Below are 19,609 nucleotides of genomic sequence, written 5' to 3'. Positions count from 1 at the left end.
ACAATATGTCTAGTTAACATCCTCACCACAGTTAACATTCATCACCACACAGTTATAATCTTTTTCTTATATAAGAACTTTTAAGATCCACTCTTAGGAACTTTCAAATATTCAATACAGTATTACTAACTATAGTCACCATGCTGCATCACATCTCTATATCTTAATTTTTTTATAACCCCAAGTTTGTACCTTCTGACCCTCTTCACCCATTTTGCCCATCCCCACTTGGCAACCATTAATCTGTTTTCTGTATCTATGACCTCAGGTTTTTGTTGTTTTTTTTTTTTTTTTTTTTTTTTTAAGATTTCACATATAGGTAAGATCATAGGACTGTATTCTATAATCTCCCTGGCAGATGGTCATCAAAACTTTGGGCCTTTAGCAGTTTCCTATAATGCTCTTAAGGTGCTAATCAAACAGTGCCCATGGCCTACAAGGCCTCAGGCTCACCTCAGCCCCACACTATAGCCCTCCAGTCATCCTAGCATCTCTTAGCCCCACAAGAGTCTTGTTGTTTGGGGACTTAGCACCTGTTTCCATGTATGTCCTCTGATGACCCAAATAGGAGGTAGGTCAGCTGGGAAGATTCCTGCAGTACCACTCCTCAAGGGGCACCAAGCCCCCTTGCCCCCACAAGAAAGAGCCAGAGGTCAAGAAAACTATGCCTTTCTGAAGCTATTTGGGGCAGAGGAAGGTGGGACTCCCAAGGGGCATGCTGGAGTCAGGACGCAGGCCATAAAATTGTCTCCTCTGGAAGACTCTGGTAAGCTAAAGCAGGCAGGTAGGTTTAAAGCCAAGGATGAGGAGTGTCGGGGTGGCTCAGTCAGTTAAGTGTCTAACTTTCTTCCTTTTCTTTTTAAAGATTTTATTAATTTATTTGACAGAGTATAAGCAGGGAGAGTGGCAGGCAGAGGAAGCACAAACCCGGATGTGGGGCTCCATCTCAGGATCCTGGGATCACAACCTGAGCTGAAGGCATATGCTTAACCAACTGAGCCACCCAGGTGCCCCTAAGCACCTAACTAAGCATCAAACTCTTGCTCTCAGCTCAGGTCATGATCTCAGAGTCTTGAGACTGAGCCCTATGTTAGGCTCCCCACTCAGCGTAGAGTCTGCTTGCAAATTCTCTCCCTCTACCTTCCCCCCATTCATGTGTGTACTTTCTTTCTCTCAAATAAATAAATAAATAAATAAATAAATAAATAAATAAATCTTTTCTTTTAAAAAAAGTCAAGGGTGAGAAGCTAGAGAGAGCAGAGCATCAGAGTGTAGTGGTTCTAGAGCACATCTACAAGTTTTTCGTCACATCTCCCATCAGGAGGGGGTTCTAGGTCCCCTGAGCAGGCCTCAGAGCTACCTTAAAACAATGGGGCAGGAATGCTCTGAGACCAGGCTGGAAAAGTCCATGAGATTCCACCTGGCTTGGTCTCTTTTGGGTCACCTGCTTCAGGAACCCTGAAGCTATCATACTAGAGATACCATATGAGAGGCCATCCAGAGACAAGGATGCCCAAGCAGCCCCAACTGTTTGAGGCTTCCCAGCCCAGGCTTCAGACATGTGAGTGAGGGAACATTTGGGTGATTCCAGAATAGCCAGTGCCTGAATAATTGTGAGAGACTTGAGTGATAAACACGAGCTGGCCCAGTCCACCTCCAGACCATGAGGATAACAGTAAAATGACGGCTGTTTGAAGTCACCAAGTTTGGGGATAATTTGTTACACAGCAGTAGTGATGAGGCTAGAGACTTTGTCAGTCTTGCTCCCTACTCTTCTGTCCTTGGTACCAGGTTCAGTACTTGGCCCAGATCAGGTGATCAATCAATGTTTGTTGGATGACGGAAAGAATGAATGAACAGAGGAGAGGCTCATTATGGCCACTAGCAATCCATTCTTTCTGCCTTCCCCGAGCCGGCAAGCTGGCGTCTCTCCTCTGTCCCTCTACCTTTTCCACCTAGCTAACTCGTGATTGGCCCTTGGATCCCAGCTCACAGATCATTTTCTCAGGGAAGCATGAACTCCCCTGTCTGGATCAGCATCCTGTCTGACACTCTCAAGTCACCCTGTCTTTCTCCTTCATGGCATTTCTCAGAACTATCATTACATAATCTAAGAACCACACTGAAATGCTGGCTGTCTCCTGTGATTGACTAGAAGCCACCAGACAGCAGCAATGGTGTCTGCTCACAAGTGTGTCTCTGTGCTGGACAAAGCCTGGCACAGAGCTGGCTGACTATGTGTCAGAACATTTCTGGAGAGTGGGAGTGGTAACATACAGCTTTGACTCACAAAGCTTCTGACACAAATGTGTAGCGCTTTTATTCCCCCCATATGAACCAATTTTCCAACTCTGTGGGCAACAGCTGGGTGTCCTACAATTTGACTCAATTCTGACACTGACTACTCCAACTTAGTGTCAGACCCCACGAGTTGAAGGACTCCATCCCAAAGACTGCCCCCACCTGAGTAGCCAGTTATGACCACTGCCTCCCTGAATTACCCACTTTTGTCAGACCTGGCTACATCCCTACCCCTTTCATGTTTGATAATTTGCTACAACAGCTCACAAAACTGGGAAGCACTTTATTGCTGTTACTGTAGATTTATTATAAAGGATACAACTCAAGAACAGCCAACTGGAAGAAATGCGTAGGGCAAGGTATGGGGGCCGGGACACAGAGCTTCTATACCCTCTCCAGGCATGCTGCCCTCCTAGCACCCTGATGTGTTGGCAACCTGGATGCTCTCTGAACCCCTGCTGCTCAGAGGGTTTTTTTTTTTTGTTTTTTGTTTTTTTTTAATTTATAGAGGTTTCCTTATGAAGTCACGGTTGATTAAATCATTGGCCTTTGGTGACTAATTTCAACCTCCTGCCTCCTATCCCTCCCTGGAGGTCAGAGGTTAGGGTTGAAAGTCCAACCCTCCAATAGTGCTTTGGCCTTTCAGGGACCAGCAGTCATTAGCATATAAAAGACACTCTTAGCACTCTAGAGATTGCCATGGTTTTAGGAGCTGTGTGCCAAGAATTGGAGGAAAAAGACCAAATATTTCTTTTTTATGATACCATCCTGTTATTAGACAGTGTGTGTTTTTACTGTTTCAATAATACAGAGCTAGGGGATCCCTGGGTGGCGCAGCGGTTTGGCGCCTGCCTTTGGCCCAGGGCGCGATCCTGGAGACCCGGGATCGAATCCCACGTTGGGCTCCCGGTGCATGGAGCCTGCTTCTCCCTCTGCCTGTGTGTCTCTGCCTCTCTCTCTCTCTCTGTATGACTATCGTAAATAAATAAGAAAAAAAAAAAAAGAAAAAAAAATAATACAGAGCTAGAATTGGCCTCTAACTGCTAGCCCACCCTCTACCAGGCTGTCCAAACCCACTCACACCCTGCTCATTCTCACCATACAGACCCCAGAGAACCAAACTGAGTGTCTTCTTCAGGTTTACAGCACAGTCGGTGGGAAGAGCTGGAATCTGAAGCCAACTCTCAGACTTGCCAGTTCATCAGGATGTCCATCACACCACACTGCCTCCTGGATGTTTTCACTGATGTGAAAAGCTCTGGGAGAGTTATAATCCCTCCATCCAAACAACAACAAACAAACCTGTACACTTTTCATAACGGAACACACAAAATACGTGAAGCTTCTAATATTTAATATTTGGTCTTCATTGTCTCTATGATGTAGGAAAAGCCATTAGGGTTCGAAGCCAAGGGCCAAGAGAGAATTCTTGAGACATCTTTGGTGCAAAAAGGTGATTTTATTAAAGCACGGGGACAGGACCCATGGGCAGAAAGAGCTGCACTGGGATTATGAGGACTAGCCCATTAAATACTTTCAAGTTGGGAGGCGGTTAGTGATTGCATAAGTCTCTGTGGAATTTTGGAAGCAAGTTTTCCAGGACCTTGAAGGGGCTAGCTATTGTTGGGAAAAGGTCATTTATTACTGTCTAATAGAACCTTAGTCATGAGACCCTTCAGATGTCTATCGTGGGCCGTATGCTTGGGGGATGATTCCCTGTATTCTCAGGAGGTTTAGAGATAAAGGAAATTTCTAAAGGAATTTTTATATGTTAAGGTAGATTTACAGGGTCCTGGGGGACAGGCTAAGATTGCCTTTTGCCCTGGGCAAAGTATTAACATCCAGGCAGTTGAGTCCCTAGAGGAATGTCACTCTGTCTCTTTCAAGAACTTGCCAGTAGGCTCTAGGTAGTAAGGAAATTCAATAATTTTTCTTCTGCCTTCGTTTCTCACATCATCTATAAAACAAGAGCTCATGGTGATATTTACTCTAGGCACCTCCCTGCCAAATACCTAAGGAATGAGGCCCTGAGCGAACATCTAATTCAGATTTTAATTTGATTGTTTTACTGGACAGACCCCATGCCAATCCCCTGCAGAAAGTGTTCATTCTGCTTTCCTTTCTTTTCTATTACTTGTCATTCCCCAAGTCGTTGGAGATTAAGGACATAAAGAAATGAAGATAAAGAATACTCCAGGTGATCTGCAATACTTCAGTAAGACAGCACCCCTGAACAACTGAGCTTTTGAAGACAATGCAACGACCCAGAAAAGAAAATGTGAACATTTTAATGTGACTTAATGTGAAAAACTAAAAAAAGATACAGAGTCATGCATAGCACGACTCTAATTTTTTAAATGCATATATATATATATATATATATATATATATATATATATGCTTGGAAAAGTTGGATGGAAAGAAATACAAATTTTAAAATGACATGGCACATCTCACCCTTCAGATTGGGAAAAAAATAAAAATAAAAAGATCATTCATCTCCAGTGGATGTTAGTCCCAATGGGGACCAATGTTTTCACACACTGTCGGTAAGAGGGGTTAACTGGAACAGCATTTGTTAAGAAGAATTGATGGTCTAATTTAAACAGCAAACACATATACCCTTTGCCCCAAGAATTTGTATTCTGGGTATCTATTCTCAAAAAATGCTCATTCACGTGTACAAAGCAGCAACAGGAAATATATATAAAAGTCTGAAAACTAAAATGTTCACCCATACGGCAATGGTTGGAGAATTACAGTTTGTTTACACAATGGAACATGATTTTTCCTTAAAAAAGAAAGAGGGGGGGCACCTGTCTGGCTCAGTTGGTAGAGCATATGACTCTTGATCTCAATGTTGCAAGTTTGAGGCCCATATTGGGTATAGAGATAGCTTAAAAATAAAATCTTAAAAAAAAGAAAAAAAAAAAAGAAAGAGAAGTAGGCTTAGATATGGATGTGGGTAGACCTCCAGATTCTGCAAGTTAAAAATGAATGAGAGAGAGTGTGCAAGTGGCAGCATCATAGATACAGTGCATATCTACTACATAGGTATCTCGTGTAGATAAGACATCTGCACATCTCAACATACAAGGAAATCTGAAGAAAACATGTAAACTTACAGAATAAGGTCTGCAAAGAGACAGCCTCCAAATTAATAGTGGTCGTCTCTATTGCAGACTTTTCAATATTTACTCATATATTTAATGCTTTGTTTTTACAATGTATTATGTACAAATAACAAAAAAAGGGGGCGCCTGGGTGGCTCAGTCGGTTGGGTGTCTGCCTTTGGCTCAGGTCATGATTCCAGGATGCTGGAATTAAGTCCTGCAATGGGCTCCCTGCTCAGAGGGAGTCTGCTTCTCCTTCTCCCTCTGTGCAGCCCCCTGCCCCTGCTGGTGCTCATTCTCTCTCATAAAAAAAAAAACTAAAATAAAAATAAAAACTAACTAAAAACAAAAAAAAACAAATAATAAAAAAATATTAGTACTGACAACATAAATTGTTATGTTCTTAAGTCAAAACAGCAAGCTATGATACAGCCTATACAGCTTGAGCTCAATTACGTTATAAGGAAGATATACAAAGCTGGACTCAGTGGTTTGAAACAGGGTTGGGAGTGGGACTTTTTATTGTTACACTCTTTAGAATTTTGAACCTATTGCTATTTTTTTAAATCAATAAGTGACAATTTTTAAAGAAACACTGGAAAGAGAAAGTTGACTTAATGTTATGAGTGGTTATGGGTGGGATTACAAGTAATCTTACTTTTCTTTGAAACAAACAGAAGAAAAAACAAACAAACAAACAGAAGGGTGGAAGACCAGTTTACAACTCTTTAAGTAGGTGGTGGGATCCTGGAAGAATTTTCTAATTTATAGTTTTCTGTATTTTCCAAACTTCCTGAAGCAAACATTTGTTACTTTTAAAATTAGAAAGAAAAAAAAAAAAAGAAAGCTGTAAAACTTATTTAAATTATTTCTTAAACCACGCAGTTAAGCAAGAAGTCACAAGACTTCTTGGGTACATGATAAGTGATAAAGAGGCCAGTGGTTTTGAAAGAGCATCTCCTTTCAAAACTAATGCAACGTGAAACCTGATGTGTAAGAAAGATAAAATCAGAGTTTACTGGGAGGGGCCGGGTACCCCCAATGGGCAGATGGAAGGTGCAGAAGGTGCAGAAGCCAGGGCTCTGGGAAGGCCGTTAGGAAATGCACTGCACAGACAGATGGAGGAGGGGCCGTGTACTAGCTGGTCTGAGGGGGCTTCAAGGAAGAGGTACAAACTGTTCCAGCTACAAGGGCAGGGAGGACACCAGTGGGCATGCTGGATGGTGGCTGGCATTTCAGAAAGGATAAAAAATGTACACAGCGGTGCAGAGGCAGAGGATACCCCTCCCTCCACTGTTGACAGATGACAGGCTTTACACAGTCACTCACCAGTGAACAGGGTGGAGGATGAGGGAGCCACAGAAGGTTCCTGAACACATGCGTGACAGGCAGCAATACGGAAACATCACTCCCGAGCCGCTGATGGATATACTACTGCATATCCATCCCACTCAAGTTTATAGCAGGGCACCTGCAGCCAAGAAGGCAGTCAATTCTCTGGGCCTTGGCATCTGGGGGCCTGCGGCTCATCGCTATCCAAATGCTGGCTTTTGCCAAGATTGTGCTGCATTTGGTCAGACTATCAGCCAGACAGGCTACGGGCCTTCCTCCACTGCTATCCTGGAAGTCACCCACATTTCAAGGACAATGGGGCTAGGATCCCAAGTCACAGCTCACGGTGCTTCCCTGGAACTGAGATCAAGGCCTTTCATTCCACCACTTACCAGCTGTGGCACTCCAGGCAGCTTACTTAATCCTGCTGAGCTGGTTTCCTCACCTGTGAGTGGTGATTCGATGATTTATTCAACAAATATTTCCCAAACAACTATCTGCTATATGCCAAGCAGAGTTCTAGAAGCTGGGGATAAGTAGTAACCCAAATCAGTCCAAAATTCTTCCCTCATGGAGCTTATATTCTAGTGGAATGTAAAATTACCCATTTCATGGGGCTGTGGAAGGGATTAGGTACTCCCTGAAAAGCATTTAGAGTATTAAGAATTCTGTATCTAATTCCAATGTGTGTATGGGATCAACCCCCTCCCCCCATCACCAAGGAGTTCTCTGACAAAGGCTGGGTGACCTACAGTTCAACTCAATTCTGACCCTACCTAACTGGGGATAACATCAAATCCCACAGATTAAGGCCTCGGTCCCACAAGACTGACCACATCCTCAGCACTTCAGAGGCCAACTGCAAATCCAGATGGTCACTTGTGCTTCTGACCAACTGGCAAACTGGAGGTTCCAACAACCTTCTCTTTGTTCAATTAATTTGCTAGGGCGGCCCACAGAACTCAGAAAAACATTTTACTTACTAGATCACCAGTTTATTACAAAAGGTTGGAACTCAGGAATAGCCAGATGGAAGAGGTGCATGGGGCAAGGCATGTGTGTGGGAAAGGTCACATAGCTTTCATGTCTTCTCCCAGGGTGCCAGTCTCCCGCATCACCACGTGTTTGCCTTGGAAACTCTTAGAACCCATCCTTTTTGTGTTTCTACAGAGGCTTCATTACAGAAGCATGACTTGAAATCCTTGGGCCATTGACAACTGATTCAACCTCCAACCCCTCTCCCCTCCCTGGAGGTCTGGGGCCAGGACTGAGAGTTCTAACCTTCTAAACGCTTGGATGGTTCTCCTGGCAACCAGCCCCCATCCTTAGGTTACCTGGGGGCTTTCAAAAACATCGCTTCATTAACATAACAAAAGACATCTTTATTGGTCCCATCACAGGAAATTTCAAAGGTTCTAGGGGGTCTGTGCCAGAAACAAGGACCAACAAATCTGTGTTTCTTATTATAAAACATATCACAGGTTGTAAGGATCCTCCTTTTCTTATTTTGTTACTATGCACATTTCCTACAGCCCTTAGCACCAAGAAGGCACCTGCTAAACAAGGGACTGGTCTAAGTTTCCTTCTATGGATGGAAACTTCCTTACCTGGAAACAAAGTGCCATACATTCATCCCTGTGCTCAGACGAGCATGAAGGTTCCTCTCTGCACCCTACCCCCCAGCACCGTCAATTCCACCTTAATACACAGGACTGGGTAAGGAGAAAGAAGGAAACCACCCTGGGGCTATTTATCACCATGATGGCAGCAGACAGCTCTGATATACCCTGGCACAGCCCTCATTTCCTGGGGGACTTGAGCAAACCTGTGGGCTGGTGAGAGCAGGTCCCTTCTCAGGCAGTGCTTTCATCCTTCTCGCCTGGATGCTAAGACCCTCAACGACTGTGTGGCAGCATGGAAGGGGCCCAGAGAGGTGATCCAGCCTCTCCCGAGAGGCCAGCCGGTGACAGGGCCAAATCTCAGTGGATTTCAATGTGCTCACGGGGTGGGGAATAGGCACAGTCGGGCCAAATTCTGAGCCAAGTGGCCAGAAGTATTGGTATGAGTTGAAAGGAGAGGGAAAAAAAAAACCAACTTTAGAATCTCATCCTTGGGGCTCCAAGAAAGTCCTTCAACAATAATCTAGCTGCCACATAGCTTGATATGTAATGACAGTTTCAACTTTCCTCACCGACTCCATGCTGGTGTTCTGGTGCCAGCCTCTATTTTTATAGCTTGAGTAATGCCCGGGCAAAGAACCAGACAAGAATCGGAAACAGGGACAGGGCAGGAGAGGTGATGGCACAAGTAACAGGCCCATATCCTACTGGATCTCCAACAGCAAACCCTTCAGGGCAGAGGCTGGGAAAGCAGCCAAGCCTTCCTCCGATTCCTGCCCACCCTCTCCTGTAGTTTCATTCCCCTTTACAGCCCAGACTTGTGGGGATGATAGGGCCCTATCTGCTTTGTTTATCACTGTGTTAAATGAGTGAATGTCCACGCTACCCCACCCCAGGACTGGCACACTGGACTTACGCACCATTCCTCCTGAAACCCCACACGACCCCTCTCATAACTCAGTGTCTGAACCCCTTTCACTCTCTTGGTCCAGGTGCCTTCTTGACCTGGTTAACTCCTGCTCATCTTTTTTTTAAAAAAAGATTTTATTTTATTCATGAGAGGCAGAGACAATAGGCAGAGGGAGAAGCAGGCTCCCCACAGGGAGCCCAGGACCCCGGGATCACCACCTAAGCTAAAGGCAGATGCTCAACCACTGAGTCACCAGTGCCCCAACTCATGCTCATCCTTAAATGCAGCTCAAAAGCCAGCTCCTCCTGGAAGCTTTCCCTGACCCCAATGCTAGGTGGGGCCCTCCCAACATGGGGCAACCATAGCCTTCCCATAAGACTCATCAATGCACAGGCTTGGGTCAGCTTCCTTCCCTAGCTAACACCCCCCACCCCCCCACCCCACCCCCCCCACCCCCCGCACTGGATGGATGCAGGTCTGAGTACCAGCAGGTGCTCCGTGGAGGTGTGTAGGAAGAATGGGATGGAGGGAGGGAGGGAGGGCATCAAGAAAGATGCTGTGGATGGGGAAGCACCTGTCATTGAAGCCTACAACAAACTGAACAAGAACACTAAAACCCAGCAGATCAATGGATCATTTGTCAATGCTTACTGAGAAAAAAATAGCAGGAAGTGGTTGGGGAAATATTTCTCAAATCATTGAAGTGGGAGGCAGAGGTCACTCTTTGCTGCATCCTCTCCTCCTTTCCGGATGTGGGCTGGGTGCAGGCTGAAGGGGAAGGAAAACTTTGGAAGGCTAGATGAGTGGAGGCACTTGAAAGGCTCATAGGCAAGGAGCTCTCATGGGCTTGGAGCTCCTCTGGCCTAGGGGTGCCGAAGGCCGTTTCAGGGGTAATCTTCAATGGCTGAGGGGGATCAGTGATGACTCATTCCCATAAAGCTGTTAAGAATGTGTCCTGGGTCAAGAAACAGGGATCATGAGGACCTGCTACTGTCCTGCTGGCCTAGTCCCCAAAGGTAGGAATAGAAGCAGGGATTTAAGACAGATAATCCGGGATTTAAGACAAGGCCAGAGCCTTCTTAACACAATATTTCCTTGTAAGACAGACACCCCGAGGTGTCCCTCATTATTCATTCCTTCTTCCTTGCTAAGAGAATTCTGATGGGGGGCGGGGCGGTGTGGCAGAGATTGTCAGCTAAACATGAAACTCAACTCCTCTTCCTCCTAGGCACCGGATCACGTGCTCCAGCCTCTCTTGCAGGAGGTGTGGCCGTGTGTCTGAGCCCCCACCAGTGGAATGTCGGTGGAATTAAGTCACCACCTCCAAGCCTGGCCCATAAAATTCTCCCACACACCATCCTCCATGCTCCTTCCTCTTCTGATTGATGTAAACAAGCATGGCAGTCTTAAGAGTTTGGGTCCCTTAATCACCTCTTGGAGGTGTACTCCCCACAGATTAGGAATAGCCATTTTGGATTTTGTGTGACCAAAAAGTAGACACTACCTTATTTGGGTCTTTAAGCATATCTGGGTTGTTTGTTTAGCAGTGCGCCCACCTAACTATTCTTGGCAGCAATGTGCCCCGCTAAACACTCACATGACCCTTTAAACTGAGAGTGGTCATATGACACATGAACAGTCAGGGGAAGTCTGCTAGAGGTTTTGGGGAAAATGTCTGCTTTCCTGATAAAAGGTATTGGTGCTGTTGGTACCTGCTTTCTGCCACAGTCATCTTGCAACTGTGAAGGACAGGCCAAGAAAACAATAGAAGTATCGGTCCAGACAGCTGTTGAAACTAAAACTAGCAACCACCTACCTTTGGACATCATGTTATAGGAGAAAAATAAGCCGTTATTTGCTTTAGCCACTAAAGCAGGGATTTCTGTTACTTACAGTCAAAAGCAAACCTGATTGCTTTGCAACCACCCATTCATTCATTCACCCAGCCTTTATTGAGGCCTATTTCATGCCAGTCCCTATGCTAAGGGCGGAAGAGTCAGAGACAAGCTGGATGTGGCCCTTGGCCTCCAGGAGCTCCCTAGCACCTGGGGAGACAGGTCCACAAGCAGACAACCCGCACATAGTGGGAGCAGATGCCGTCAGGGCACACAGTGTCCCAGGGGAGTGTGAGTGTTGAGTGGCAGGCGGGCATTGGGGCAACGAGTTCCCAACTCCCTTTCTGGCATTCAGCACACAGAGAAAACACTCCCCAAGCTAAAAAGCAAGTAAGAAGAACACACTATGCTCAACCAGGCCAACTGCAATTATTTACTGTATGTGGAGTTGTTACTATATGTTGCATCAATTAATGCAGCTGTTCCAAGATAATCAGCAGTCTTTTTTTAAAAAAAAAAGATTTTATTTATTTATTTATGAGAGACAGAGAGAGAGAGAGAGAGAGAGAGAGAGAGAGAGAGAGAGAGAGAGGCAGAAATACAGGCAAAGGGAGAAGCAGGCTCCATGCAGGGAGCCCGACGTGGGACTCGATCCCGGATCTCCAGGATCACACCCTGGGCTGAAGGCGGTACTAAACTGCTGAGCCACCCAGGCTGCCCAAATCAGCAGTCCTTAGAGCAAGATGCAACAGAGGAGGAAATAAAAAATCATATGCCACTAACATAGAAATGCTGTAAATTAGATGAACCAGGCAGCCTTGCCGACATCCTCCTGCCTGCTGAATGTTAGTCATCTCCTCAAATACACCTTCTTTCTCGAAAAAGACATGGTCATTTTTCACCTCGAAGACAAGAGCCAAAATAAAATCAACTGTCTATGCCATGACCTTCAACCATAAATGTCCAGGCTCTGATTTCCGGGTCTGCGTTTCCATTAGGAATTGTGATGGAGACAGACAAATTGGCGACAAAAGATGACCCCATCTGGGAAATCAAGAGGCTACCAAGACCAGAAAAGTCAGAGCACTCTGTTTAACTCACTTCTGCCAACATACAAACAAATCGTTTTCAAAAATGAATGACATTATTTGCTCTGTCTTTATTTTCCAAGCATGGGGCAAGTATTAAAAAAATAATAACATGACAAAACCTCATTTACCTCAAATTCCAGTAGTTTAAAAATGAATAAAAATAAGCAGGCTCCTCATTAAGAGAGCTGTCAGGTTTCCAGTCTGACTGCCAACTTATTCACATAAGAGCTCCAGTGCAGAGCCAAGGGTGTACCAATCACACTCACACCAGGCAGAGGGGCTCACGTTCCTTAGGCGGCAATCCCAGGCTCTCTAATCCAAGGCCCACGGCTAGAGCACCTTGCCAGGCCCTGATGGCTGGGGCTAGTCGGGCAGGCTTCCAGTGGGAGTTTCTTTGTAAGACACACAGAGCAAGTGAGGGACCTCTCTTCTCCAGAACCAGTTATTAAACCCAAAGCCTATTGGGGCACCTGGGTGGCTCAGCTGGTTAAGCATCTGACTTCAGCTCAGGTCATGATCTCAGGGTTCTGGGATCAAGCCCCATATCAGGCTCTATGCTCAGTAGGGAGTCTGCTTCTGCCTCTCTCTCCCCTTCTGCCCCTCCCCCTTCTTCTGGGCTCTTGTTCTCTCTTTCTCTCTCTCAAATAAATAAAAACTTAAGCAACAACAACAACAAAAAAAACAAGCCTATCAACACAGTTTCCCAGAGATCTTCACGGTTCTGGCTATGGCAGACAGGAGAAGCATAGTCGTCTGGCCGCCTGCCTCTGGCAAGTCCCCTACCCACCCTGAGGAACAGCTGTGCCATTCCTCACTCAGAACCGGGTCCCTCATGGTATTGCAGGCTTCTAGGGCTGCTGAAAGACCAGTCCAGAGCTGTGGCCAAGGCGATATGCTGTCCACCAGGACCAAGAACAGTGCTGGCAAATCAGGTGAGTAAATACTGAGTTTATGGTCTCTTATCACACTTCCCACTACCAACCTGAGGCCAAGAGTTATAGTGAAAAGATTAACAATCAGCATGTGTCAGACATAGACCAATCAACTGCATGCCTACCTTGAACAGCTGGCAAGGCCAAGTTACACCAGTGTGTACCTGCTAAAGATCATCAGCTCCCCCACCTGCCATAGTCAACCCTTTATAGGCCTGCCCTAGGCTCTCATGACCACAGTACGTGGCCAAGAGCCAGGTGAATGCCTGGGAAATGCCTGTACTACCCTTCATGTCCTTCGCTGTGAACTTGAATATAGTGTCCTCTGTTCCAGGGGGACAAAAACTAGGTGTGTCTTGTCCATTCTCCTATATCCATCAACTCTGCAGCTGGCTGGCACCATAAACAGATTTTTAAGGAATTGTAATGACAGCGAATATTTTTAAAGCCGACCGTGTGCTAGGCACCGTTCTAAGTCCTCATCAAGATATCTCACTTCAGCCTTACAACACTAGCCTCTCAATTTTCATCATCATCGTCTCAATTTTACAAATGAAGAAACCGAGGCACAGAGAGCTTAAATAACTTGCCCAAGTGTACAGGGCCGCTAATGGCAGATCCAGGATTCAAAGCTAGCCTGGCTTCCCAGTGAAGAGTCTACACTCTCCACTCCTGCACTAGTATGAATATACAGACTCAGGTACTCCAGTATTAGGAAGTCATCACCAGAGAGAACCTCTGAAATCCACAAACCCTGAGAAATCCTTCCAGGAAGTTTCTGGTGGTGCTAATCATACATTGTTTTTGTCTCTTTGACCTGTAGAACATTTTAAAGAAAGCCTACTTTTACCGCCTAAGCAGGAGACTACCTATAATTTTCAAATAACTATGTAGCCACATTTGGTTATCAAGCAATTGCAGCAGGAATATCCAGGTTTACATAGTATTTCCCTGCTCAAGAGTTGAGCTCTAGAAGCCTCTGAAACTCTCGGTGGTCCCCTGTTCCCATCTCTAAGACCCCAGACTTGCTGGAAGGATTGAAGGAGATCATGGACTCAGTCGCCCATTTATATGGTAAGGTACTGCATAAGCATAATGTTTGATCACATTAATAAATTTTAACAAAATGACTGATTAAAATTTCTCTACTCACCAGAATTCCATACTTGTCTATACTTCTATGGAGGTTCCTATTTATATCTCTGCACATTTTAATAACAAAGTTTAAAAGTCAGTAGCTTATTTTTATAAGATGGTGTCCGTCCATTATTATTTTTGAGCTTCCAGACGTCTCTACTATAACATTCCTCCACCTTAATCCAACTGCTTCTTTCATTTGAGAAGCATAAAAGAGTTAACAAGGCGGTAAATGCTTTATTCTAACTTCAGATTTTCCTATATTAGATGACAAAATTAGCAAGCAAGAGCTTCATTTTCTCTTATAATTTAAAAGCTCAAAATGATACGGCTGTATCTCTGAAGGCCTAATGTTTGGTATTGGATCCAAGAATGAGGGAGGTCTAGGAAAGTAAATTGTGGTTTTGTTAGTTGGAAAGACACATGTCTCCTTCTAATTGAGGGGTAGGATGGATAGTATTCAAACTATTTGTAAATTTGGTGTAAATTATGACTCTAACCACAAATGAGCAGAGAGGAAGGGAGTGTGTGTGGGGGGTGTCAAAACCAGGTGCAATAATGTTCATCTTAGTATTTTTTTTTTTTTTTTTAGTTTGTTTTTTAAAGCTCTGGTTTCCACGCTCTTGATTCCGGCTCTCTCTAAGGAAGTCAGTTATACACAGAGGCACAGAGTGGTAAGCACATGACCAAGGATGCCCCCTAACATGCAAACATGAATGTATAAGTTGGGGAAGTGACTGGGCAAATAGAATTTTTAAGTTCCTACTGTTATTTGAGTTCCCCAAATTCTCTTTCCACCCCAGCACAGAGGCAGTTCCAGTGCTGTGTGTCGTGCAGGAGGAAGAGACCGGGCACAGGGTGGAGGAGGGACCTTACATGGATAAGCCAGCCAAGAGCATGTGGGAAAGGCTGCCTCCTGGATGCAGGAATGACTCCACCAGGCTCCTCCAAGTTCATTTTTCAATCATTTTATCTTTTTAGTCATGTCTCTTCCCTCCATGCTCCTCTCTTCATTACTGACTGAACCATTCCTTTCCAAAAGCCAGGGGTCTCCCCAGCCGAGGCCCAATAATGCTCAGAGCAGCCTCCCGGTTCTGGGGCTGGAGGCGAGCAGGCGGGAGTCTGTGGCTCAGTTAGATAATCCTGACCCTCCTGCCTTCTGAACTCAGGGCACTCTGTGAGTCATTCCTGGTCGACAGGTGCCTCCTCGTGGCTGCCTGGCAGGATCTGCAAGGCTGAGGGGCTTCAGCAGGCCCTAACCCAGCAAGTTCAAGAAAGGTCCCTGGAAGGCTGCTTCTGTCAAAAGGCACCATCCTATCAGAAGGCAGCTGTCACCTCTTCTTCACCCCCCATATAAGGGTGCACAGACCCTGCCAGCTGTTTATCCTTTTCCACTCCTCTCTGCTCCCTCCTCAGCATCTCAGGTATGAGTATGAGGTGACTCCCCAGAGCCAAGCCCCAGACCAACACCACTCAAGGCATTTCCAAAGGGGCACAACCCTCCCTTCAAAACCTGGGCTCTCCCACTTTGCTAAGGCCAGCGCCTTCTAGAAACCAGAACAGTGGGCCCAGGAAACCATATTTCAGATTACTGTGGTGGCTATTCTTCCCATCTCATTGACTCTGCTCCTGATGGTCACTCATCTACCAGAATGTGGGCACCTGTCCTTATCCACCAACCAAAAGCCTTGACCCTTCTGTTTTTCCAGGACCCTGGATAGCCTCCCATCCTTTTCCCTACCCACCTTGAGATAGCAGGCACCACCACCCTCCTCACCCTCTCCCTCTCTGTCTCACTCACAAACCGCAGGCATTAATTAAACTTCTTCTAGAAAACAGATTTTCACCAGCAGCGGGAATTCTGGGTAAGAGCCAGACCCAGAGACAGAGACAGTCTGGGTAAGAAAGATAAGCCCTTGACAACCCCAAACCTGTGGGCAGTACAGGTTCTCACATCCAAGGAACACTCTGAACGCCAGCCCTTCCTGGATTCCCAAAAAAAGATGGCATGAGGCACTCCCACTCCATCAGCCTCTGGTTGCACTCCCCTGGGCTGGCCTTTGACAGAGGCTGAAAAGCTGGACTTTGCTCAATCTGTCAGTGGGTCACAACCACCTCTGACATACAGAAAAGAAATGTCATCGTAGAACACCAGCCTCTCCCCTCCCCCCGACACCCCCAGAGCTGCAAACCATATTGCCAGCAATGAGAAGTGGTACTCTCAGCTCTCCATGGGAAAGTTCTCTGGAGTGGACAGCAACCACTGGACTGAGTGAGGATGGTGCAATCTGAAGCAACCGGCAGGGCTCTGCAAGAGACACCTGGTCTCCCTGAGCGCTTCCTCCCATCACAAGACAGGGATGAGGGATGCCTTGAGGGGGTGTGGCTTAGGCCACAGCTCAGAGGGTCCTATAGGTCAAGCTCTGCAGGCCTCATTCACTCAGCAAACAGCCTTAGGTCACCAGGGTGCCCACCACTTCCTTACCCCAATTCTAGGATAAGGACAATTCATTTCCTTCATGGAGTTCCCGATGAGGTTAGAGACACACCTACCAGAGCCTGACCCATTAACTGAGCTCTCTGCCCCAAATAGGCATGAAAATGAGTTTCTCTCCCTTCCTCTCTCTCTCTCAAAAAAAAATAAAAATAAAAAATAAAAATTAAAAATAAAATAAAATAAATAAAATAAAATAAAATAAAATAAAATAAAAATGAAAATAAAAACAGGGTTTGTCTCCAGTGACATTCCGTACTTTAAAAACAATCGATCAACTCAAGGATAATGTTTTGAAAACAGAGCAGCACAATGGAAAAAAATGTAAGTCATGGACTTGGACTAGATTCAAGAGGGGGATCCATTTTTTTCCCTCAACACTAGTACTTATCACTTAAAGGGTGCCAGGCTGGGTGCTGACAGAGACAGCTCCAGCCTGAAGGCACTCCCGGCCAGTGGGGCAGCGGGCAGTCAACAACTCACCACCCAGCAGTACCATGAGGACAGAGCAGATGCCCGCAGCAGTCTCTGGGCACTCAGAGGGAGCCCACTGTGCCCCTGGACGACCTTGGGCTAATGACTTATTAATTCAGTCTTCAACGCTGAAAGAACACTGAGCCGATTCCTATTCGGGCTAATCAATAGGAACAAAAAAGTCACTGATCCTGCAGCTTCACAAACGCTCCGAGTGCGCTCCGAGGCCTGGGCTGCAAGAGGCCGAACGGCCCATCCTGGCCCGGGTGCCCCACCGCAGCAGCCTCCCGGGCATTAGTGAGGGCGGGCTGGCCAGGAGTGAATCCTGGAAGCCAAGTATCCCCCACGCGTCCTTTCTCTGAAACAGGCAATTAATTTAAGCCAAGACTTAATGGAAGCCAGGAGAAGGGCCGGGGCAGATTCAGGCGCTGGCTTTCAGGCCGTGACCCATACATCTCCACCTCTCTCTGGGGAACCCGAGGCTTTTCAAACCATCTGCTTTAAACTCTCTTCCCACAGATGTCCAGACAGCACCAGCACCACCCCCCCCCCCCAGGAGGAGCAGTTGCCCAGCTCCCCGTTTGCAGTCAGGTCACGTTTACAAGGCTGGGCCGCACGGTCGGCCTTGCACTCGGGTTCACCCGGGGCGGGGGGGGGGGGGTGGGGGGGAGTGGGACCCGCTCTGCAAAAAGCGACCAATGTCCCCAAGTTGCGAAGCCCTTCTGGGGCCCCGCCGGCCATCCACCCCACGCCTCCCCCTGCGTGCCGATCGAAGCCCACATCTCCCCCGCTTTCACTTTTTGAAAACCTACAGAGGAAGCCCCCTTGCGAGCCCAGGAAGGCCCGGGCCGCCGCGGGGAGGGGGCCTCGCTGAGCAGCGCAGCGCAGCGGGAAAACGTGGCTCCGCGTCCTCCCGCAGCGCTCGTCCTCCAAGCAGCCACAGGTACACCTCGAAAGACCGCTGCTGCCACAAAGAAAGCCACCTGCTCAGGCCAATCCCGCGTCTGTGCGAGTGACAAAGACGAAGACCGCGACGCACGAGCAGAAGCAACGCCGCCGGGGGGGGGGGGGGGGCTGAGCCCCGCGGGGTCCCAACCCGGGCACCGGCACCGCAGCCCGCGCGCGGTCCCCGGACTCCCTGCGGCGCGGGGCGCTGGCAGCGGCGGGCCCCCCCCCCCCCCGAGGCCGCGAGGTGGCCGCCGCCCTCTCACCTGGAGGCCGCGGGGTCGGGGATCCCGGGAGCTGGAGCTCGGGCTGGAAGGAGGCGCAGGAGCGCGCGGGGCCGGCGGGGCAGGGGCGGGCGGGGGCGGGGCAGGGGCTGGAGCCGGCGGGGCGGGGGGGGGGCGAGGGGTCCCGGGTCGTCGGGAGGGTGACGGGGGTGCAGAGGCTCGGAGACGCGGGGCTGCGCGGAGTCGGCGGGGCGGGGGAGGCCTGGGGGGGGAAGGCGCGAGTCGGCGGCTGGGGTTTGCGGCGGGAGCGGGAGTGGAGGCGGGACTCGGCTGCGGGGTTCGGAACCCGCCCCGCCCCGCCCCCCGCGCTACTCTCCCACCGGAGCCCCTGCCCGCTCGCCCCGGGCTCCGCGCGTCCGCAGGACCCCCTGGGGCTCGATCACCCACCCCGGGCCCCGGGCCCCGGGCCCCGCGCCGCCTGCCCGCCGCGAGCCTCCGCCTCCCACTCACCTTCCTCCATGGCCCCGGCCCGGCTCCGGGCCCCGCTCCGCCGCTGCGCGCCCGCCGCCCGCTCGGCCCGGTGCAGGGGGAGGCGAGGGCGGCGCGCCCCGACCGCCGGGCCGCACGGCAAGCCGCAGCGCCCCCTGCCGGCCCCGCGCCGCCCCGCGCCCCGCCGGGCGCCCTCGAGCTCCGCCCCGGAGGCGGCGATGCGGGGCGGACCCGCCCGGAGGAGGGCGCGGGAGGGTGGCGGAGAGGACGCTGCCCCGGGAGCCCGAGCCCGCCCGCGGAGCGCCCGGGGGGCCGAGGCCGGGTCACGGGCATCCCGGGCGCGTGGGCAGCGCGCGCCTCCCGCAGCCGCACTTGGCCTCGGGGGCCGCGCGCGCGCACGGGCCGGCCTGCGCCCCGCGTCCTCGGCGGCCGGGATGCGCGCGTGCCGGAGGCCCCGGCCGCCGGGGGACCCCGACCGTGCACCCGAACTGTCACGATTCCTGCCCCCCCCCCCCCCCGCCTTCCTCCCGTCTCCCTTCCGGCCCCGACCACATCCGGCCCCGTGTGCCAACCGTAGACCTGCAGGCGCCCGGGGCAGTCGCGGCCGCCAAGCCCCGGCCTCGCCCCTGCCCGCGCCGCGCGCCGCGGTGCCCCCCGCGCTGGAAGCAGAGCCGCGTAGCGTGGACACCCGCGAGGCGCGTGGTCGACCCCGA

At 49.0% G+C, this 19,609-nt stretch overlaps 1 protein-coding gene across 3 annotated transcripts in view; it reads right to left on the bottom strand.

Annotated features, from left to right (window-relative positions):
• Positions 1-19,010, bottom strand: part of PXYLP1 (2-phosphoxylose phosphatase 1) — a 72,106-nt gene extending 53,096 nt beyond the window's left edge. Inside the window, exon 1 of one of the 3 annotated variants that reach the window (XM_055321183.1) lies at positions 18,918-19,010. The gene's annotated coding sequence lies outside the window, so the exon portion shown is untranslated. Of the gene's footprint in view, positions 1-18,449; positions 18,586-18,917 lie in introns of those variants that run through there. The other 2 variants (XM_055321187.1, XM_055321184.1) reach the window with 2 other exon arrangements.
• Between the last annotated feature and the right edge of the window lie 599 nt (positions 19,011-19,609).

This window comes from Nyctereutes procyonoides, unplaced genomic scaffold (assembly GCF_905146905.1).
Source record: "Nyctereutes procyonoides isolate TBG_1078 unplaced genomic scaffold, NYPRO_anot_genome, whole genome shotgun sequence".
Taxonomy (NCBI): domain Eukaryota; kingdom Metazoa; phylum Chordata; class Mammalia; order Carnivora; family Canidae; genus Nyctereutes; species Nyctereutes procyonoides.
The sequence above is the reverse complement of the archived record's forward strand: the minus strand, read 5'-3'. Positions and strand labels throughout refer to the sequence as shown.